Source organism: Oncorhynchus mykiss, chromosome 12 (genome assembly GCF_057628025.1).
Source record: "Oncorhynchus mykiss isolate SJ-2025 chromosome 12, ASM5762802v1, whole genome shotgun sequence".
NCBI classification, from domain to species: domain Eukaryota; kingdom Metazoa; phylum Chordata; class Actinopteri; order Salmoniformes; family Salmonidae; genus Oncorhynchus; species Oncorhynchus mykiss.
Genome location: NC_143033.1, coordinates 68,684,316 through 68,708,567, shown reverse-complemented (window position 1 = coordinate 68,708,567; position 24,252 = coordinate 68,684,316).

Below are 24,252 nucleotides of genomic sequence, written 5' to 3'. Positions count from 1 at the left end.
GGACAGCACTCTGACAATGCTGCCCTCATTCCTCAGGTGCTCTGGGACACACACACACACACACACACACACACAAAGAGCATCACAGCCCGGTGTGTATCTATGGACAGCACTCTGACAATGCTGCCCTCATTCCTCATGTGCTCTGGGAGAGGGAGAAAACAGTATATTTGACCTCTCAGCTTCCCTATCAAATCTGAAAATTTCAAGCAATCTTAAATTCAATTATAAAATATACAGACTACAAATTCAAATAGGCTTTTAACCAAATTACCATATGACCACGTATTCACCCTGCACACTCTAATTGACAGACAAACAAAACAAAACCAAGGCAAAGGATTCTCGTGCTTTGTTGATAAAAAAAAATATTTAGAGTCAATTTGGCATGAGGGTCTGCTATACAAATTGACGGAAAGTGGTGTTCGGGGAAAAACATGCGAGAAAAACATGTAAACATTTCTTTCCACAGGGCCGGGGATGAGATAGTGGGGCTTAAACTGTATCCCTCTCTTCAAAATATATATCAACAAATTGGCGAGGGCACTTGAACAGTCTGCAGCACCCGGCTTCACCATACTAGAATTTGAAGTCAAATGTCTACTGTTTGCTGATGATCTGGTGCTTCTGTCCCCAACCAAGGAGGGCCTTCAGCAGCACCTAGATCTTCTGCAGAGATACTGTCAGACCTGGGCAGTGACAGTAAATTTCAGTAAGACATCAAATTACAGAAATACTCATCATAAAGATTGTTGAAAAATACAAGTTTTATACATAGGATTAAAGATAAACGTCTTGTTAATCCAGCCACTGTGTCAGATTTCAAAAGGGCTTTACGGTGAAAGCACACCACGCGATTATGTTATGGCAGCGCCAAGCCACAGAAAACCATACAGCCATTTTCCAACCAAGGAGAGGTGTCACAAAAGTCAGAAATGGCATTCAAATGAATCACTTACCTTTGATGATCTTCATCTGGTGGCACTCCCAGGTCTCCATGTTAGACAATAAATGTTTGTTTTGTTCGATAATGTCTCTCTCTATGTCCAAAAACCTTCATAGAAACATGTCAAACAATGTTTAAAATCAATCCTCAGGTTGTTTTTGTCATAAATAATCAATAATATTTCAACCGGACAAAAGATTTGTCAATAGAAAAAGAGAAACAAGAAAGGTGTGCTCCCGATCACGCGCTGGACTCATGTCTGGAAATTTCCACTGTCCACTCATTGAAAGTGCTGTATCTCCCTCATTTTTCAGAGTAAAAGCCTGAAATAATGCCTAAATACCGGCCACATGTAGAAGAAGCCATAGAGATTGTGAACTGGGTCCCAAGTCTTTATATGGTGGATAGGCTTTCAATGGAAAAACAGCCTTTTAAAATAATATAACTTCCTGGATGGATTTTCCTCAGGTTTTCGCCTGTCATTTCAGTTCTGTTATACTCACAGACATTGTTTTAACAGTTTTGGAAAATTTAGAGTTCTATCCAAATCTACTAATTACAGTGGGGCAAAAAAGTATTTAGTCAGCCAGCAATTGTGCAAGTTCTCCCACTTAAAAAGATGAGAGAGGCCTGTAATTTCCATCATACAGTGCCATGCGAAAGTATTCGGCCCCCTTGAACTTTGCGACCTTTTGCCACATTTCAGGCTTCAAACATAAAGATATAAAACTGTATTTTTTGTGAAGAATCAACAACAAGTGGTACACAATCATGAAGTGGAACGACATTTATTGGATATTTCAAACTTTTTTAACAAATCAAAAACTGAAAAAATGGGCGTGCAAAATTATTCAGCCCCTTTACTTTCGGTGCAGCAAACTCTCTCCAGAAGTTCAGTGAGGATCTCTGAATGATCCAATGTTGACCTAAATGACTAATGATGATAAATACAATCCACCTGTGTGTAATCAAGTCTCAGTATAAATGCACCTGCACTGTGATAGTCTCAGAGGTCCGTTAAACGCGCAGAGAGCATCATGAAGAACAAGGAACACACCAGGCAGGTCCGAGATACTGTTGTGAAGAAGTTTAAAGCCGGATTTGGATACAAAAAGATTTCCCAAGCTTTAAACATCCCAAGGAGCACTGTGCAAGCGCTAATATTGAAATGGAAGGAGTATCAGACCACTGCAAATCTACCAAGACCTGGCCGTCCCTCTAAACTTTCAGCTCATACAAGGAGAAGACTGATCAGAGATGCAGCCAAGAGGCCCATGATCACTCTGGATGAACTGCAGAGATCTACAGCTGAGGTGGGAGACTCTGTCCATAGGACAACAATCAGTCGTATATTGCACAAATCTGGCCTTTATGGAAGAGTGGCAAGAAGAAAGCCATTTCTTAAAGATATCCATAAAAAACAAAATTGAACTTTTTGGCAACAATGCAAAACGTTATGTTTGGCGTAAAAGCAACACAGCTGAACACACCATCCCCACTGTCAAACATGGTGGTGGCAGCATCATGGTTTGGGCCTGCTTTTCTTCAGCAGGGACAGGGAAGATGGTTAAAATTGATGGAAAGATGGATGGAGCCAAATACAGGACCATTCTGGAAGAAAACCTGATGGAGTCTGCAAAAGACCTGAGACTGGGACGGAGACTTGTCTTCCAACAAGACAATGATCCAAAACATAAAGCAAAATCTACAATGGAATGGTTCAAAAATAAACATATCTAGGTGTTAGAATGGCCAAGTCAAAGTCCAGACCTGAATCCAATCGAGAATCTGTGGAAAGAACTGTAAACTGCTGTTCACAAATGCTCTCCATCCAACCTCACTGAGCTCGAGCTGTTTTGCAAGGAGGAATGGGAAAAAATGTCAGTCTCTCGATGTGCAAAACTGATAGAGACATACCCCAAGCGACTTACAGCTGTAATCGCAGCAAAAGGTGGCGCTACAAAGTATTAACTTAAGGGGGCTGAATAATTTTGCACGCCCAATTTTTCGGTTTTTGATTTGTTAAAAAAGTTTGAAATATCCAATAAATGTCGTTCCACTTCATGATTGTGTCCCACTTGTTGTTGATTCTTCACAAAAAAATACAGTTTTATATCTTTATGTTTGAAGCCTGAAATGTGGCAAAAGGTCGCAAAGTTCAAGGGGGCCGAATACTTTCGCAAGGCACTGTAGGTACACTTCAACTATGACAGACAAAATTAGATTATTTTCCCCCAGAAAATCACATTGTAGGATTTTTAATGAATTTGTTTGCAAATGATGGTGGAAAATAAGTATTTGGTCAATAACAAAAGTTTATCTCAATACTTTGTAATATACCCTTTGTTGGCAATGACAGAGGTCAAACGTTTTCTGTAAGTCTTCACAAGGTTTTCACACACTGTTGCTGGTATTTTGGCCCATTCCTCCATATAGATCTCCTCTAGAGCAGTGATGTTTTGGGGCTGTTGCTGGGCAACACAGACTTTCAACTCCCTCCAAAGATTTTCTATCGGGTTGAGATCTGGAGACTGGCTAGGCCACTCCAGGACCTTGAAATGCTTCTTATGAAGCCACTCCTTCGTTGCCCGGGCGGTGTATTTGGGATCATTGTCATGCTGAAAGACCCAGCCACGTTTCAGCTTCAATGCCCTTGCTGATGGAAGGAGGATTTCACTCAAAATCTCACGATACATGGCCCCATTCATTCTTTCCTTTACACAGATCAGTTGTCCTGGTCCCTTTGCAAAAAACAGCCCCAAAGCATGATGTTTCCACACCCATGCTTCACAGTAGGTATGGTGTTCTTTGGATGCAACTCAGCATTCTTTGTCCTCCAAACACGATGAGTTGAGTGTTTACCAAAAAGTTATATTTTGGTGTCATATGGTCAGATGAAATTCTCCCAATCTTCTTCTGGATCATCCAAATGCTCTCTAGCAAACTTCAGACGGGCCTGGACATGTACTGGCTTAAGCAGGGGGACACGTCTGGCACTGCAGGATTTGAGTCCCTGGCGGCGTAGTGTGTTACTGATGGTAGGCTTTGTTACTTTGGTCCCAGCTCTCTGCAGGTCATTCACTAGGTCCCCCCGTGTGGTTCTGGGATTTTTGCTCACCGTTCTTGTGATCATTTTGACCCCACGGGGTGAGATCTTGCGTGGAGCCCCAGATCGAGAGAGATTATCAGTGGTCTTCCATTTCCTAATAATTGCTCCCACAGTTGATTTATTCAAACCAAGCTGCTTACCTATTGCAGATTCAGTCTTCCCAGCCTGGTGCAGGTCTACAATTTTGTTTCTGGTGTCCTTTGACAGCTCTTTGGTCTTGGCCATAGTGGAGTTTGGAGTGTGACTGTTTGAGGTTGTGGACAGGTGTATTTTATACTGATAACAAGTTCAAACAGGTGCCATTAATACAGGTAACGAGTGGAGGACAGAGGAGCCTCTTAAAGAAGAAGTTACATGTCTGTGAGAGCCAGGAATCTCAAATTCTTTTTTTCCACCATAATTTGCAAATAAATTCATTCAAAATCCTACAATGTGATTTTCTGGATTTTTTTTCTAATTTTGTCTGTCATAGGTGAAGTGTACCTATGATGAAAATTACAGGCCTCTCTCATCTTTTTAAGTGGTAGAACTTGCACAATTGGTGTCTGACTAAATACTTTTTTGCCCCACTGTATATGCATATCTTAGCTTCTGGGCCTGAGTAGCAGGCAGTTTAATTTGGGCACACTTTTCATCCAAAATTTCCGAATGCTGCCCCCTACCCTAGTGAAGTTCAACTTTAAAGGGAACATCATATTACATCCTTTCATAAAATATTTAATCTTTACTCATTCATTTCATACAAGAATTAGATGCAAACCCCATCATTGACTAATTTACATATTCAGAGTTATAGTCATGTGTGTTTCCTGTCCTCTCTGAGGTCACCAAATGAAACACACTCGTCATTACCCGTCTCTTAAGTGTCCACGGACCATTCCCACCTTCTCACAAGTGGACATTTTGTATCAGATCCTCAATTTGGGCATTTAGGAGTTTGCCATTTGAAATCCTTTGTTCTCTCTATGTGTCTCTTTCTTTATGGCCAGGGGGAGAGAGTCTCCTCCATGAATTTATGACCTGAGATAACAGAACCTGGGTGTAGGAGAGAGAGAGAGGGAGAGAGACAGGGGGAAGCCACTAGTTATATCCAAAAAGGACCACGTCATGACACACGTCTCTGAGCTCCTCCCTATAGGCTGTCTCATCGTTGTCGGGCCTACCACTGTTGTGTCGTCAGCAAACATAATGATGGTGTTGGAGTTGTGCTTGGCCATGCAGTGGTGTGTGAACTGGGAGTACAGGTGGACTAAGAGGTGTTGTGTTGAGGATCAGCGTGGCAGATGAGTTGTTGCCTAGCCTTACCACCTGGGGCGGCCTGTCAGGAGGTCCAGGATTCAGGAAGTCCAGGAAATGCAGCCAACCAATGCATAAGGGGTTGAGATTAAGCCTACACCCTCAGGAAAGCAACTTAACCTCCTGCTCAAGAAAACAATAGATAAGATGGCCTGATTTAAAAAGCTACTTTCCTACAATCTGAGAAGAAAATGTGTTTTATACTGTAGAACCCCAAGGAACCTTTTTTTGAAATCTGTCAACTGTAACATATCTTTGTGTTTCTGTACAACTAAGGAAACCTGTCATCACTATATCGGGGCCGTGTCTCCCTTTTTAGCTGGTGTCCTCTAACATCAGGGTTCAAGGGGCAGGGGGGAGCAAAGCAGCCGAAATAGAGGGTAATGTGTAAGAGAATATATATTGTATTAGGCCTGAATCCTAACTTGAGATCTGCACAAGTAATTCAAATGTTAACACACATCTGGCTTCTGTCTCTTACCTTTTCTTCTTACCTCTTCTCTCCACCTCTCCCTCTTTCTTTCAGACATTTAAGAGTGCTCCCACCTTTGACCTGTGCTATTGAGTCCTATGGGTGGGTCTCGTCTGCAGTCACTCTTGAATGCACCACTGATGGCTCATGTAGAGTGTCTTCATATTAACGCCGCAGCACCGATCAATGATGCTGTACATTGTTGAGAAGCGTTGTCAGCGTGTTGTCGTTGAGCGCTGTGGCAAACATCCCCACTAAGTCAATTACATTGTCAGTGTTTCCCTGTACCATGGCTCTCTCAAATATTTGCACACACACAAGGATCAGGGGATTTTTGGTCTGTTGCGGTGACCATATTACCGCCACACCGGCAGTTATGACTGCAGGCAAACTCCACTTTAAACTGAGTCATGGTAATCTCCTTTTATGCACTCTGGACATGCGTTGGTAGTACCCAACTCTCTAAGACTGTCAGGTCACTAATGGCCTGGTACTCAGCGCTCTGTTGTCACTCTCTCACTCCAACATCATTGCAAATGAAGTCAAAAATCACATTTAACACTAATCAAAACAGTATCATGCTTTTAAAACTCAGCTCACTGTGATCGATCATTTTGAAGAAACTGAGTGGAAAACATGGTTGTTGTGGATATTGTTTCAAAGCCAAACATAACGAAATGGACAGCGCTTTCTAAGGTGATGATTAATTCAAAACACCTATAGGCATATTAAAGCTTATATCAGGTATGAAGGTAAGACCCAGATGCAGACACGTCAAATTAACAATGGTTTAATAATCCAACAGGAACAGGCAATAGACAGGTCAAGGCAGGCAGGGGTCAATAAACCAGGGGTGAGGCAATGATACCAGACGGCAGGTAGGCTCAGGGTGGGCAGAGGTCAATAATCCAGAGGTGGGGCAAAGGTTCTGGCAGGCTCAGGGTCAGGCTGAGTGGTCAGGCAGGTGGGCTCAGAGTCAGCACAGGCAAGGGTCAAACCAGGAGGGCGAGAAAAAGAGAGACTGGGAAAAGCAGGGGCTGAGAACAAAAATGCTGTGTGCCTTGACAAACAAGACAAACTGGCAACAGACAAACAGAGAACACAGGTATAAATACATAAGGGATAATGGGGAAGATGGGCAACACCTGGAGTGGGGTGGAGACAATCACAAAGACAGGTAAAACAGATCAAGGTGTGACCGCTTATGCATACGCATAACTGAATTACCACATATTACACATGGCAGAAAAAAACTGATTTAAAATGTCTTTGGTACATAATTGGTCTAGTCTACACTCCAAAATTAAACAAATTCTAGTAATTGCCTTTGAGTGTGGACTGTATTATTATGCATGCTGGATGGACTGATACCTTATGTTACACTCCAAACCTTCTATAGAGTCTGGGAGAAAACGTATAGGCCTAGGCGATGCTGTTGGTTCAGGGATTGTGCAGGGTGGATTACAGAGTTAGTTGTATTTGATTTTTAATAGCCTAGTAATGGGGAATTGTAATTGCTGACATTTCCATCTCCTCCTCTATCTCCTTCGTTCCTTTCTCTAGTGCATAGAGAGAGGGGCTGTCAACAGTTTAATGAAATATGTTTTAGTTGTGAAAACATGTTACTATAGACATTCCCAAACAGATTTCACTTGGTTTCTAAAATGAAGCACTGGGTAGCTGCAGGAACAAGGGTTGGAGAGCCCATGGCCTACAGAGTTTGGGCTGAATATCACCTGTCGAGTAGCGAGAGGCTGCAAGCTCCTCAAACAGTGGTTGATGCAGCTCCTCAAACAGTGGTTGATGCGTGGAGTGAAATAGGTGAAGTGTTATTATAAGCCCAGATATTTCTATATGCAATCCCGTGTGAATGCAGAGTGTTGATGGTTGCCACTGAAGAGATGAGGATCCCAGCTGCTACTATAATTATTTCTCAGTTGCTAATATTAAGCAAATGCTCTTCAATAAAACCGGAGTAGCTTTCCCAGCACAAACTGCTGGAAAGCGCCTCGATTCGCTATTTGAGTGAATACAGATGACATGTCTTTTCCCCTGCCCCTGTTCCTGCACATTTGATAATGGGCCATTCTAAATCGAAACTAATTTTACATATTAGAAAAGACTAAATTAAATTGAGAATAGCGTGATAGGCGAAAATATGTTCACTTGATGAGAACCGCACATGCAGCCTGAGGCAAGGAACAGTGTAAGCTTTTTTTTGTGACTTTTTCCAATGATCAATATCCTATAATCGCATCATGCAGCTCGTAAATGTTTTGATTTCTAAGACATTCTAAGGTTTGATACATTCACAACTAAAGTTGCCAAATAATAATATACTTTATATTTTATTCAGCTAAGTTCAATTATATTCTTCTTACTATATTATCATACATACTCTTAGAAAAAAAGGTTCTGGATACAACAAAAAAAAGGTTATATTGCTTGCTTCATATATGGCACCCCTAAAGGTTCTTTATAGAACCCTTTATGTAGGGTTTTTTGATTCTACCAAAATTGGCTCTACCAAAATTGGTTCGAAATAGAACCCTTGGGTTCCAGTCATGTGCATGACAATAACCATATGACAAAATGTCATGACCACCACAGCCCTAGTCACGGTTTGTCTTACTTACGTTCTCCCTTTGGCTGCCTCTGTCTGACTAAAGCCTCTGTCTGACTAAAGCCTCTGTCTGACTAAAGCCTCTGTCTGACTAAAGCCTCTGTCTGACTAAAGCCTCTGTCTCAATTGGAATCTGAATCTGAGTTGTGCAAAGTCAGTGTAGTCTGTAAAGGTGTTTAAGCTGGGAGGGGTGCTGAAAGGCAATGAAGGGCTCACCTCTGAGAGGAAGACGTTTTTTTTGAAAAGGGAGAAGCGTTTTGGAATCCAGAAGAATCCCCTCTTTTGCGACTGTTTGTTCAACTGCTGCTTCTCTGGAGTGCATGCTGTGCGTTAGACAGGTGCACAGATATATCATTATACTCATACTTGTCGTCGCATCATCAAACCAATTATTCACTCTTTATTTGAACATCTTCCAACAACCCTGCATGAACAATTTTGATAATTGCAGCAAATCTTTTTAACAGCATGGTTTGTTGCAATTTGGAGAGCTAGCATGGACCCTCTGTGCTATGCACAATGCAGAGCTGACACCTTCAGCACATGCAACTGTGAAGGCACTTAAACCATACAAATAACATCCCTGTCACAACAAACACAACAAAGGATGTTTCTCGCTACTGTAGGGACGAAACAACACCTACTGGGGAACTGCCTTCAGAAAAAAGCTGGTTGAGTCTCATAAAATAAACACTATTTAACTATAAACAAACTTTACACACACACTGGTGAAATGTCCCCACTTGTACAAATTTGCCTCCGGTTCCCATAAGGATAGTAAAACCAAAAGCACGCACACACACACGTTAAGGCTGTCGAAGTGGAACTGAGTGTCACAGTGACTGTTTGGCATTGGTTTTTCCTACCCACCTGTATATCTAGCCAATCAACACAGTAGGTGGCTAACTTTACCTAGGCTAGGGGTTAAGATTATGGGTTAGATAACATGCTAGCTCAGTAGTAAAAGGGTTAAGTTTAGGGTTAGAAGATTAAAGGGTTCAAGTTATGGTTTGGTGAAGGGTTAGCTAACATGATAAAGAGTTGCAAAAGAGCTAAAAAGTAGTAAGTACTTGCAAAGTTAGTTAACTAAGTGTGTCTGTGATTAAATTCGAACACGTTTGTGTTAAATGCCTACCCTCCCTACTATATTTTCTGTCTTAAGCAACCTACTGTCTTTAACTGTGATTGAAATTCACTGTATTTAAAATAGCGTACTGCGCACAATTTTTAAAAACGTTTTCGTGTGCCTGTCACGAATATCCAATAAGCAATTTATGCCTTTTTCACAAAAATCTGTGATACTGGGTTGGGACAAGCCTCCTGAAGGCTAGACAACTGATGATATATAAAGGTTGACATACAAACAAAGATGCCCACAGATACAGATGTCAAGGTTTTTACACTTGGTTAAACTTGAGAATTTCGTGGGAAACTGGAAATATAATTTTGAGGTAGAACAAGGATAGACAATCATCTTTCCTTTCATCTTGTAGAATTTGAACAATATCATCCGGAATTAAATCGTTCCTGACATGCAATAGGAGGACTGATGATTCTTGAATAAAGTGTCAACCGCAGTTCTATTTCACTATATGCTGTATGTCCATTAATGTGTAATAAAAATGTTGTATTTCCTCTACACGCAAATACGAGTGTTTCTGCATAGTTGATATCATCAGTAGAAATGGGCCACTACTGTACATTTCCTGGTTGTAAAGCAAACCACAAAATCCAGAATTCATAGCGATTTCAGGACGTGGAGGACCTCCACATGGAGGTGTGTGTGAGAAATATCAAAATCTCTGTTTGTAGCCAGCACTTTCAGCCAGAGGATTTTGAAACGGAACTGAAGTCTCAATTCACAGGGTTGCTATGTTGTCGAACGTTGAAAAGTGATGCTATTCCATCGATTTTTCCCCTTCCCTTCAAATTTACTGAAAAAAATATAAACAGTTTTAAAGATTTTACTGAGTTACAGTTCATACAGTGCATTCAGAAAATATTCACATTTTATTTTACATTAAAGCCTTATTTTAAAATTGATTTTAGTTTTCTATCATCAATCTACACACAATACCCTATAATGACAAAGCGAAAACAGGCTTTTACAATTTTATTACAAATATAAAACAGAAATACCTTATTTACATAAGTAAGACCCTTTGCTGTGAGACTCGAAAATTATCTCAGTTGCATCCTGTTTCGATTGACCATCCTTGAGATGGTTCAAACACTTGGAGTCCACCTGCAGTAAATTAAATTGATTGGACATGATTTGGAAAGGCACACACAATTATCACAATTCCAGTGGGTCAGAAGTTACATACGCTAAGTTGACTGTGCCTTTAAACAGCTTGGAAAATATCAGAAAATTATGTCATGGCTTTAGACACATCTGATAGGCTAATTTAAATAATTTGAGTCCATTGGAGATGGACCTGTGGATGTATTTCAAGGCCTACATTCAAACTCAGTGCCTCTTTGCTTGACACCATGGGAAAATCAAAAGAAATCAGCCAAGACCTCATAAAAAAAATTGTATACCTTCACAAGTTTGGTTCATCCTTGGGAGCAATTTCCAAACGCCTGAAGCTACCACGTTCATCTGTACAAATAATAGTACGCAAGTATAAAAACCATGAGACCACACAGCCGTCATAACGCTCAAGAAGGAGACGCGTTCTGTCTCCTAGAGATGAACATACTTTGGTGCGAAATGTGCAAATCAATCCCAGAACAACAGCAAAGGACCTTGGGAAGATGCTGGAGGAAACAGGTACAAAAGTATTTAAATCCACAGTAAAACGAGTCCTATATCGACATAACCTGAAAGGCTGCTCAGCAAGGAAGAAGCCACTGCTCCATACAGTGATAAAAAAGCCAGACTACGGTTTGCAACTGCACATGGGGACAAAGATTGTACTTTTTGGAGAAATGTCCTCTGGTCTGATGAAACAGAAATAGAACTGTTTGGCCATAATGACCATTGTTATATTTGGAGGGAAAAGGGGATGCTTGCAAGGTGAAGAACACCATCCCAACCGTGAAGCAAGGGGGTGGCAGCATCATGTTGTGGGGGTGCTTTGCTGCAGGAGGGACTGGTGCACTTCACAAAATAGATGGCATCATGAGGCAGGAAAATTATGTGGATATATTTAAGCAACCTGTCAAGACATCAGTCAGTTGAACAGCTTGGTCGCAAATGGGTCTTCCAAATGGATAATGACCCCAAGCATACTTCCAAAGTTGTGGCAAAATGGCTTAAGGACAACAAAGTCAAGGTATTGGAGTGGCCATCACAAAGCCCTGACCTCAATCCTATAGAAAACTTAAAAAGTGTGTGCGAGCAAGGAGGCCTACAAACCCGACTCAGTTACACCAGCTCTGTCAGGAGGAATGGGCCAAAATTCACCAAACGTATTGAGGGAAGCTTGTGGAAGGCTACCCGAAATGTTTGACTCAAGTTAAACAATTTAAAGGCAATGCTACCAAATACTAATTGAGTGTATGTAAACTTCTGACCCACAGGGAATGTGATGAAAGAAATAAAAGCTGAAATGAATAATTCTCGCAACTATTATTCTGACATTTCACATTCTTCAAATAAAGTGGTAGTCCTAACTGACCTAAGACAAGGAATTTTTACTAGGATTAAATGTCAGGAGTTGTGAAAAACTGAATTTAAATGTATTTGGCTAAGGTGTATGTAAACTTCCGACTTCAACTGTATAAGGTCCCACAGTTGACAGTGCATGTCAGAGCAAAAACCCATCCATGAGATCAATGGATTTGTCCGTAGAGCTCCAAGACAGAATTGTATCGAGGCACAGTTCTGGGAAAGGGTACCAAAACATTTCTGCATTATTGAAAGTCCCCAAGAACACAGTGCCCTCCATAAATTTTAAATGGAATAAGTTTGGAACCACCCAGACTCTTCCTAGAGCTGGCCGCCCGGTGCAAAATGAGCAATCGAGGAGAAGGGCCTTGGTCAGGGAGGTGACTCACTCTGGCAGAGCTCCAGAGTTCCTCTGTGGAGATGGGATATCCTTCCAGAAGGACAACCCTCTATGCAGCACTCAAGTCAGGCTTTTATGGTAGAGTGGCCAGACGGAAGCAACTCCTCAGTAAAAGGCACATGACCCGCTTGGAGTTTTCCAAATGGCACCTAAAGGACACAGACCATGAGAAACAAGATTCTATGGTCTGATGAAACCAAGATTGAACTCTTTGGCCTGAATACCAAGCGTATAGTCTGGGGGGAAACCTGGCACCATCCCTGCGGTGAAATATGGTGGTGGCAGCATCATGATTTGGGGATGTGTTTCAGTGGCAGGGACTGGGAGACTAGTAAGGGTGGAGGGAAAGATGAACGGAGCAAAGTACAGAGAGGTCCTTGATGAAAACCTGTTCCAGAGCACTCAGGACCTCAGACTGGGGTGAAGGTTCACCTTCCAACAGGACAACCCTAAGCACACATCCAAGACAACCCAGGAGTGGCTTTGGGACAAGTCTCTGAACGTCATTGAGTGGCCCAGCAAGAGCCCGAACTTGATCCCGGTTGAACATCTCTGGAGAGACCTGAAAATAGCTGTGCAGCAACACTCCCCATCCTACCTGACAGAGCTTGAGATGATCTGCAGAGAAGAATGGGAGAAACTCCTCACATACAGGTGTGCCAAGCTTGTAACATCACATGCAAGAAAACTCGAGGCTGTAATCACTGCCAAAGGTGCTTCAACAAAGTACTGAGTAAAATATCTGAATAGTTATGTAGATGTGATTTCTTGTTATTCAGTTGCAAAAACGAATGACTTTACTTTCATTAATCTGATGACTTATTTATTTAATCCATTAACTATGTTTAATTTTTAGCCGATTAAAATAATAATGTAACGACAACTCATTAGGAATTTGGGGCACCACGGACGAGGTTGTTTAAATAGTTACCATCTCCTGAATGAATCTCTAACTATTATGTTGATAAACAGTCATTTTTATTAATCATTACCTCTTATCATATCATTCTGAATGGTCGTAACCTCATGCATTTGCTAAAACCCCAGCCGTGCTCATTATTAAGTACTACACATGTTTTATTATTTATTTACTTACTAGCTAACTGATTAATTAAATAATAAACATACACCCTTTACATGAGACAAAGGTCTCCAGTGAACTGACAAAATATGACGGCTTGTTACAACAGATGGAGTGGGAAAGGCACACTTATCGTCGAGACATATCAGAATTGTTCTCACAGTAACGTTAATCATATAGTTTGCACACAAATTGCCGCCTGTTTGGAATGAGAAATCATGAATGTATTTACGTGTGTTTTATCTCTGTCCGAACCAAGCCTTCTTGTAAAGGGTTTGTTTGGGCCTTTCTGCGGCCCACTTGTACATGCTCTGATTGTCCACCAGAGGTCACAATGTCCTTCTTCTTAGTTGTCCAGTCTCCATGGGTGTTCATTCTTCAGGACAGCTACTTAGCTGTACCAGTGATTGTCTGAGAGGGGAGTTCTCCTCTCTTCATAGTCAAAGTTCCAAACCACTTTACACGCACAGCTGCAGACTGGCAGCTTGGATTAGCTAACAACATGCCATTGGAACAGAGGAGTGGTGGATGCTGATAATGGGCCTCTGTACGCCTATGTAGATATTCCATAAAAAATAAAATCTGCCGTTTCCAGCTACAATGGTCATTTACAACATTAACAATGTCTACACTGTGTTTCGGATCAATTTGTTGTTATTTTAATGGACAAAAAGTGCTTTTCTTTAAAAAAACAAGGGCATTTCTACGTGACTTCAAACTTTTGAACAGTAGTGTAGGTTTGAATGTTTTTTTGGGGGGACCCCAGTGATTTTACCCATGCACCGCTACTAGATTCCATGGCACATGGATTATGAACTGATACGCTGGATTCAAAACGTACCGTTTTTCAATTAAAATTATTAACCAAAGTTCTTGCAACCAATATAATGTTGTATCGGTTGCAAGATTGAAACATGTTCTTAGAACGTTATTTAATTACTTTCAAGTAATGTATAATTTCAGTTCTCAGAACGTCAATAAAACCTCCAAGGAATACTCTCAGGGAACTATAGTAAAATGTTCTCAGAACCTCCCTGCAACCTAAAAATGTACATTCCCAGAAAAGGCAACATTTTCACTTCCGTATTCGGAACGTTTAAAAAAACATTCAGTTTTATCTGTCACCAATCTTACGGCTTCGTTCCCAGAACTAATGGAAAAACAAACTTCCAATGTTCCAAATATGCTAGCTGGGCAGCATGCTTGGCCAATTACAATTTAGAGCCGGACATGATCAGGTGCTGTTGCCGGGTAGACTCTTTCATTGTTTAAATGTTCTCTCTCTCTCTGAGGGCGTTTTTCACCTTTTGAGTAAGGATCTTAGTGATTTCATTACAGGTGCCAATTCACATTCAAGATTTTATAGACTGTGGTGTTTCTAGAACATTTATAGTGTCATACGGGATAAATGTATGAGGCAGGAGGGTGTTGGCTGTGTCAGTGACTCTCTTGAATCGTGTCTCTTCTGTGTTACACCACATTAACTGTATACCTTGGAAATACATGTTATACTGTACATGTGCTATGAGCATAACCAGGTTTGTAAAACCATGCAGAAATGCTGATATCGTTCCTTCATATTACTTAACATTAGCAAGAGGTGTAGAACAGTGATGTTGGTGTCATGTTAAGATGGACCCCTGTAAGGATTCATCACTCTGCATTTTTAAATACCAAACCCCTTCCTGTGACTTAGTGTTATTTAATTACAGAGAACAAAAATGACAGAACATTTCTCAACACTAGGACAATGTCATTAAGATGGCGCCGGAGGGGATGGCTTTATGGGCTCTTAACCAACCATACTATTTTGTTAGCTCTTTTGTGCTAGTTCTCTTATGTGTTAGCTCTCTTGTGACCAAAAGAGCTTCTGGACATCAGAACAGCGATTACTCATCTTGAACTAGAAAAATACATTTTTCTTTAATGAGTCGGACCAGAGGGATTTACTCCAAACACTCGAACAGGCCCTCATCACCGTCTTTCGAAGGAGAAAGAGACGGAGGTATCATGGAAGGAGATTGGGATGCCTTGTGAGGATCCGGCGACAAGTGCCTAATCTGCCTTTGCCATTGGTACTATTGGCCAAAGTACAATCGCTGGATAATAAAGTGGACAAACTACAGGCATGTATATCCTACCAACGGGACATTAAAAACTGTATCTTATGTTTCACTGAGGCGTGGCTGAACAATGACATGAAAAACATACAGCTGGTGGGTTATACACTGTATCGGCAGGATAGAAGAGCAGCCTCTGGTAAGACAAGGGGTGCCGGACTATGTATATTTGTAAACAACAGCTGGTGCACGATATCTAAGGAAGTCTCAAGGTTTTTCCGCCTGAGGATATAGTATCTCATGATAAGCTGTAGACTACACTATCTACCTAGAGAGTTTTCATCTATATTCTTCATAGCTGTCTATTTACTGCCACAATCCGATGCTGGAACTAAGACCGCACTCAATGAGCTGTGTACGCCCATAAGCAAACTGGAAAACGTTCCTTCCGAGGCGGTGCTCCTAGTGTCCGGGGACTTTAATGCAGGGAAACTTAAATCTGTTTGACCAAATTTCTACCAGCATGTTAAATGTGCAACCAGAGGGAAAAAAACTCTAGACCACCTTTACATCCTCCATTTGACAAATCTGATCATAATTATATCCTCCTGATTCCTGCTTAAAAGCAAAAACTAAAGCAGGAAGCACCAGTGACTCGGTCAATAAAAAAGTGGTGAAGCAAATGCTAAGCTACAGGACTGTTTTGCTAGCACAGACTGGAATATGTTCCGGGATTCTTCCGATGGCATTGAGGAGAACACCACATCAGTCACTGACTTCATCAATAAGTTCATCGATGACGTAGTTCCCACAGTGACCGAACGTACATATGCCAACCTGAAGCCATGGATTACAGGCAACATCCGCACGCAGCTAAATGGTAGAGATACCGCTTTCAAGGAGCGGGACTCTAACCCAGAAGCTTGTAAGAAATCCCACTATGCCCTCCGACGAACCATCAAACAGGCAAAGCATCAATACAGGACTAAGATCGAATCGTACTACACCGGCTCTGACACTTGTCGGATGTGGCAGGTCTTGCAAACTATTACAGACAACAAAGGGAAGCACAGCCGAGAGCTGCCCAGTGACACAAACCTACCAGACAAGCTAAATTACTTCTATGCTAACTTCGATGCAAGAAACACTGAAACATGCATGAGAGCTTCAGCTGTTCCAGACGACTGTATGATCACGCTCTCCGCAGTCGATGTGAGTAAGACCTTTAAACAGGTCAACATTCACAAGGCCTCAGGGCCAGATGTATTACCAGGATGTGTACTCCAAGCATGCGCTGACCAAGTGGCAAGTATCTTCTCTGACGTTTTCAACCTCTCCCTGTCGGAGTCTGTAATACCAACATGTATCAAGAAGGCCACCATAGTCCCTGTGCCCTAGAACACTAAGGTAACCTGCATAAATGACTACCGACCTGTAGCATTCACGTCTGTAGCCATGAAGTACTTTGAAAGGCTGGTCATGGCTCACATCAACACCATTATCCCAGAAACCATAGACCCACTGCAATTTGCATACCGCCCCAACAGATCCACAGATGATGCAGTCTCTATTGCACTCCACACTGCCCTTTCACACCTACACAGTGGTTCTCCCCGTAAAAGTTACGTCATGCTGCAGCACCCCTTGCGTGCTGCTGCAGAATTCTATGGCACGTTATTTAATTGTCAGCCATTTTTGCCATTAATGCTAGTTAGTGCTAGTTTGACCAGCAGCGGGCATCTTTGAGAAGCATTTGACAGTCTTCAATATTGGCTGTACCAGAGAATTTAACATCTTAAGGATCCGCACCTTTTTTCAATTTTTGCCTAAAATGACGTACCCAAATCTAACTGCCTGTAGCTTAGGACCTGAAGCAAGGATATGCATATTATTGATACCATTTGAAAGGAAACACTTTGAAGTTTGTGGAAATGTGAAATTAATGCAGGACAACAACACATTAGACCTGGTAAAAGATAATACAAAGAAAACAACAACATGCATTTTCCACATCCTAATTGTAATCTAACCAATACGATTCAGTGGAAATAAAAATCTCATTGATTTATTAAGACCAGTCTCCATGCTTGTCTCAGAGCAGCGCGAAATGGTGTTGAAATAGTTGACCATAGGCTATTGCTTCAAATCCTAACTTCAATATGCTTTAAATGCTTTAAATGTCACACTGTCCAAGTAATTGAACACACACAATTCTTAAAACTCTAATGCTTTACTATTTAATAATTTCTGCCCTCCGAGTTCATATTCCGAGTTCATATTCATCATATAAATAGGCCCATGTGCACCTTGATATTGGGGTTGCACCACGGGGCCGTGCCTAACGGGGAAAGAGGCAAGGCAGCATGGCGCACCCCAACGGGGAAAGAGGCACGGCAGCATGGTGCACCCCAACGGGGAAAGGGGGGGATGGAGCTGGTCGTGCGCAACCCAGGCGACATGGAGATGCAGGGATCTGAGCTCGGGTGAGAGCCGATGCCACCCTCCCAGCCCAGAACCCAGCTCCGAGGGAATGGAAAAGCGGAAGGCGTGGGCTCCCTACCCTACCCAGTCCTCAGAGAGTCATAGATAACCCTCTACATGCACATTTCTTTACCGAATCTCTAAATGAAAATACTGTCAGATCCACAAAATGTCCTTGTACAGTAGTAGATCTAATTAAATATGGAGGATTCTAAATGAATATCTAAGGAGCTTTTATACAATTATAATGCAGGGTAAAATAGTTGACTGAAATAGTTGACCACACGCAGGTAGGCTATTGCTTGTTGGGGGGGATTTTCACACAGTAGCTGGGCTATTAAACTAATCCAACAGATCGGCTCTCAGAACTCATTAACACGCGTTACTGTGTGTGTTTCGATATTCTCTCTCTCTCTCTCTCTCTCTCTCTCTCTCTCTTTCTCTCAGAACTCATTAACACGCATTACTGTGTGTGTTTCGATATTCTCTCTCTCTCTCTCTCTCTCTCTCTCTCTCTCAGAACTCATTAACACGCATTACTGTGTGTGTGTTTCGATATTCTCACTCACTCACTCACTCACTCACTCACTCACTCACTCACTCACTCACTCACTCACTCACTCACTCACTCACTTACTCACTCACTCACTCACTCACTCACACACTTGCTGTCTTGACCTGTGAATGCTCGGCAATGAAAAGCCAACTAACATTTACTCCAACACTCGAAAAAGGTTCCTTGAGTATCCTTTAGGGGTTCTTCAAATTGAAACTTTGGGGGAACCCCTATAAATTCTTCAAAAAAACATTGAAAAATATTATTCAAAGCATCACTTCCTTGAAGAACCTCAAAGAACCTTTTGAGGCAAATTTTTTATAATAATTATACAAATATTGACAAAATTGATTTAAATATTACATTTTTTATTTAGTGGCACAACAAATGTGAATTAATATTTACAAAGTAAGTTACCAAACAAAACACATTACAAATTTGCAAAAATAAAAGTAACCTTTATTTAACTGGGCAAGTCGGTTAAGAACACATTTTTATTTACAATGATGTTCTACTTCGGCAAACCCAGATGACGATGGGCCAATTGTGTTCCGCTCTATGGGGCTCCCAATCACGGCCGGATGTGATACAGCCTGGATTCAAAGCAGGGACTGTAGTGATGCCTCTTGCACGGAGATGCAGCCCCTTAGACCGCTGCGCCACTTGGGAGCCATGACCAATAAATATATTTATTTTCTTCAGAACATTAACCATGTGTGTTCTCTTGTTTTGTACTGTTCTGTAGTTTAAACCCAATGATTTGTCTGACATTTGCGTCCTGCAGGTCCAGGCATGGATCAAAGCTGGCGAGAGTATTTGTATCATTATTTTATTAATGAAAGCATAAAGATGTTGATGAAGAAGCCACATTTGCCTCATTTGCCATCCCAGTTGGTATTCTGTGGAACCATGCGTTTTTTTTCGCCGTGGCCCGTTGTCCAGCCCTTTGTCCACTGATCTCCACGGATGGTTGTCGGCATGGTTTTTGTAAGATCTGCTTCCAACTCACACTGTCAAACACATAGATCCCCTGAACGCAGCTCACTTTCCAGCCCACTTTCCAGCTCAAACTCTCAAACACATAGATTCCCTGAACGCAGCTCACTCTCCAGATCCCAATCACCTGAATTCTGATCACCTGTTCACACAGCTGTATGTCATTTTGTACACCTTCTATTTGGAGGGCTGTTTATTTCCATATTAGTCCTCCTGTGTATCGTAGTTTTGTCGATCCTCACTAACAACGTACTTTTGCCTATCTGATATCCTGTCATCAATCTCTTGCCTGATCTCCCGGACTACGTTATAAGCCTATCCCCCTGCCTATATTGTTACCTTTTTGGATTCCCTGTGTATGACCTTCTGCCTGTCCATGGACCCTGCTACCTGCCTCCACCTGTGGTCCTTTACTAAATAAACACCTGCTGCACCCTGCGCTTGAAACCAGCACTCTGTCTCCCATCATACTCATTACAGTTATATGCTCGGTAAAAACACATTCACGTTTTAAGTACACAATTATCGATTTTATTACACAGTATGCCTACACATTGATAGGCTATATAAAAAAAAATGTTTTCATAAAATGCACTGAAACCAAAATACTTTAAGTTTTGGAGATCCTCTCAGCTGCGGCTCATTTTCAAGTCCTAACCCTGGAACAGGTAGCACCAAAATAAATAAAGTAAAGATCTACAACACCTACGGTAGGCCTACAATATATAAAACAAATATTATTTTAATCTCTACATGTAGGTGTCCTGATTTAAACCTGATCGAACTTGTTTGGCATCAACTGAAAACATCCACCAGTCTACAATACAATTCTCCCCGTACCCTCCTTCTTGGCAAGAGTCTATTGTCCTGCAAATAGCCCATAATGGGTGGATCGATGGCTTCGTTTTTATGTATTGAACGAATGTATTAATGAGTAATTTACCATTCTCGGCCTGGAAACGTTGTTTGCAGTTCACAATCTCATTTTCAAGTCCTTGTTTAAAAAATAACGACATTTTGGAGTTGATTTTGTTTTCAAGTAACCGAAAGTGAGCGGTTGTAATCGGAATAAAAGGAAAAAGTCTATTGTCCTGCTAATAGCCCATCCTAGAAACGTTGTTTGCTGAATTCACAGCCTGCTAAGCTTGTTTTCTCTCCCTGTTGTGCGTCACCTCACGGGTCTACCAGTCGCAGCCAGCATGGGTATTGAACCAGCATCTGAAGCAACAAAGTTTGCACTGCAATGCAGTGTCTTAGACCACTGGCGCCACTCGGAAGATGCCATCCACAAAGTTTTTAATGCTGATCAATTGCCTTGCACAAAGTATCAAAATACTAAAACACGCACAATTTATACAGCCAACCTAACTAAGAAATACATTTGACGATACAATTCTCCCCCTACCCTCCTTCTTGGAAAGATTCTGTTTTCCTGCTAATAGCCCATATTGGCAATGTACAATGTGACCGGTCGGGAATAGGTTACAGCACTACAGTAAGAGCAAAATAATCCTAACATTTCCACACCCTAATTGTAGTCTAACCAATACCCAAACGGAGTTTCAGTGAAAATAAAAATCTCATTGATTTATCAAGACCAGTCCCCATGCTTGTCTCAAAACAGCGCTGTCTTGACCTCTGAATGCTGTCTTTTCCCCCTTCCACTTGCCTCTTCCATTCATTTTGAAAGAGTATTTTCCAGTAAGCATAATCAGTGTTCTAACTCTACTGTGCGCTGGTTTGGAGCAGTGACGCAGGGTACTGTACTAAACCACAAATTACCTCTAAGTCCCGCAGCATAATCTCAAAACTTTTAGTTGAGCAGCCACTGTATGTGAGAACTCTATTCATTGACTGCAGTTCAGCGTTCAACACCATAGCGCCCTCAAAGCTCATCACTAAGCTAAGGACCCTGGGACTAAACACCTCCCTTTGCAACTGGATCCTGGACTTCCTGATGGGCGACCCCAGGTGGTAAGTGTAGGTAACAACACATCCACAATGCTGCTCCTCAACACGGGGGCCCCTCATGGGCGAGTGCTCAGTGCCCCCCTGTACTCCCTGTTTTCTCATGACTGCACGGCCAGGCACGACTCCACCATCATTAAGTTTGCCGATGACACAACAATGGTAGGCCTGATCACCGACAATGATGAGACAGCCTATAGGGAAGAGGTCAGAGTCCTGGCCATGTGGTGCCAGGACAACAACCTCTCCCTCAAAGTAATCAAGACAAAGGAGATGATAGTGGACTACAGGAAAAGGAGGGCCGAGCACGCCCAAATACTCATAGACGGGGCTGTAGTGGAGAAGGTTGAGAGCTTCAAGTTCCATGGTGTCCACATCACCAACAAACTAACATGGTCCAATCACATTTGACGATACAATTCTCCCGCTACCTTCCTCCATGGCAAGAGTCTATTGTCCTGTTAATAGCCTATAATGGCACTGTACAATGTGAACGGTCGGGAGTAGGCTACACCACTACAGTAAGAGCAAAATAATTCTAACATTTCCACACCTCAATTGTAGACTAACCAATACCCAAACGGAGAGTCGGTGAAAATAAAAGTCGGATTGATTTGTCAGGAGACTTGGCATGGGTCCTCAGGTCCTCAAAAGGTTCTACAGCTGCACCATCGAGAGCATCCTGACAGGTTGCATCACTGCCGGGTATGGCAACTGCTCGGCCTCCGACTGCAAGGCACACAGCCGTGTGTACGGCCTAGTACATCACTGGGGCCAAGCTTCCTGCCATCCAGGACCTCTGTACCAGGTGGTGTCAGAGGAAGGCCCTAAAAACTGTAAAAGCCTCCAGCCACCCTAGTCATAGACTGTTCTCTCTGCTATTGTATGGCAAGCGGTACCGGAGCACCAAGTCTAGGTCCAAAACGCTTCTAAACAGTTTCTACCCCCAAGCTATAAGACTCCTGAACATCAAATCAAATGGCTAGCCAGACTATTTGCTTTGTTGCTGCCTCCCCCCCTTTTATGCTGCTGCTGCTCTGTTATTATCTATGCATAGTCACTTCAATAACGCTACCTACATGTTCAAATTACTTCGACTAACCTGTACCCCCGCACAATGACTGTACCGGTACCCCCTGTATATGGCCTTTCTATTTTACTGCTGCTCTTTAATTATTTGTTACTTTTATTTCTTTAGGTATTTTTCTTAACTGAATTATTGGTTCAGGGCTTGTGAGGAAGCATTTGTTGTATTCTGCACATGTGACAAATAATATTTGATTTGATAAAGAGACAACTTGGGGCTTGGATTTATTTTCCTGTTGGCTGTCCATATGAAAAAGAGAACAACCTGATTAATCAATTTACTGCACTGCTCATTTACAACACCTTCCTAACATGGGCCCCATCCGAAACCATGGTTCCAAACTGCTACTGCTGCCTCACATTACCAGAAGCTGTACTTGGACAAGCTGAGAATGTACACAGCCGTGAAATTGCCTTTCTTTGGACTGCGCCGGCATGCTAGCTTGTTAGCAGTGCTAAAACCTGCACTGAACAAGAGCCTGTGGCGGTAATGACTGTCCAATGAGAGCGTACAGGAGGGAATGACCTGCGTGGGAAGATACCCTCAATGGGATTCCTTCAGTGTAGCCCTATATCACAATGCTAACGTCCAATTACACAAACAGATGTAAGATGAGAAGCAAGAGGGAGAGGCGCATCTGTAATTACATGTTCATCGGAGAAGTCAGGGAAATTGTGTGCTGAAGTCGTCCGGTTACTGTGTGTTTTTATAGACTAGAAGAACTTGTGTGCTGTGAGGGACTGGTATTGGCTTTGGCTTTGAAAACAACAACAACAACAACCAGTGGGTTTTTGTTTTGCTCAATCAAAAACATTTAAAATACGATTGACTTTTGCAATGGCCACCTGACAACTTGCTTCTCCCTGGCCTATCCCCTTAGTCCTTCTCCAATCTCTTCACCAGTCCAGCTCTCGATAGCCTGGTTGCCAGTCTGTTTAGCTTACATTCGTCTCCAGGCATAAGCGACATAAGCGGTCACTTGGGGCCCACTGACGTTTTTTCTTTTTTTGGGGGGGGACTCAGTCGGGGTCTCAACTTAATGTTGAGAGTTACAATAGTAGAATACACGAGATCAGATTTCTAAATTTGGTTGTGCATCAGCAGTTTCTCTTGTTATGTCAGTCACTGACTGTTACTCAGTGTCAGCAAGTTAGTCTTGTCAGCTATTTAAAGTGGAACTGACAGCGTTTTAACTACTTTGCAGATATGAAACAGACCATCATAACATCAGTCAAAACAATCACATCTCCAGTTCATGCTACAGAACCAGCTTTATAAAGAGGTTTTGACTCAATATTCCATGACATAGAGTAGGTCATTATTGACAGAAGAGATGGATGCAGTTCAATGCATGATTAATAATTCACCAATACATGTATTGATATTCCAACAAATATTGCTGTCATGTTGTAAATCACAGCTGGCCTGGTACATTATTTGCTACCTCCAGCCATTTAGGATGAACTGTTTCAGTTTAAATTACTCAATATTTTGGACAAAAACGGATGAATCTGAAGACTGGGAATGTGAATACAATTAAACTAGCAAGGGTCATGATCAC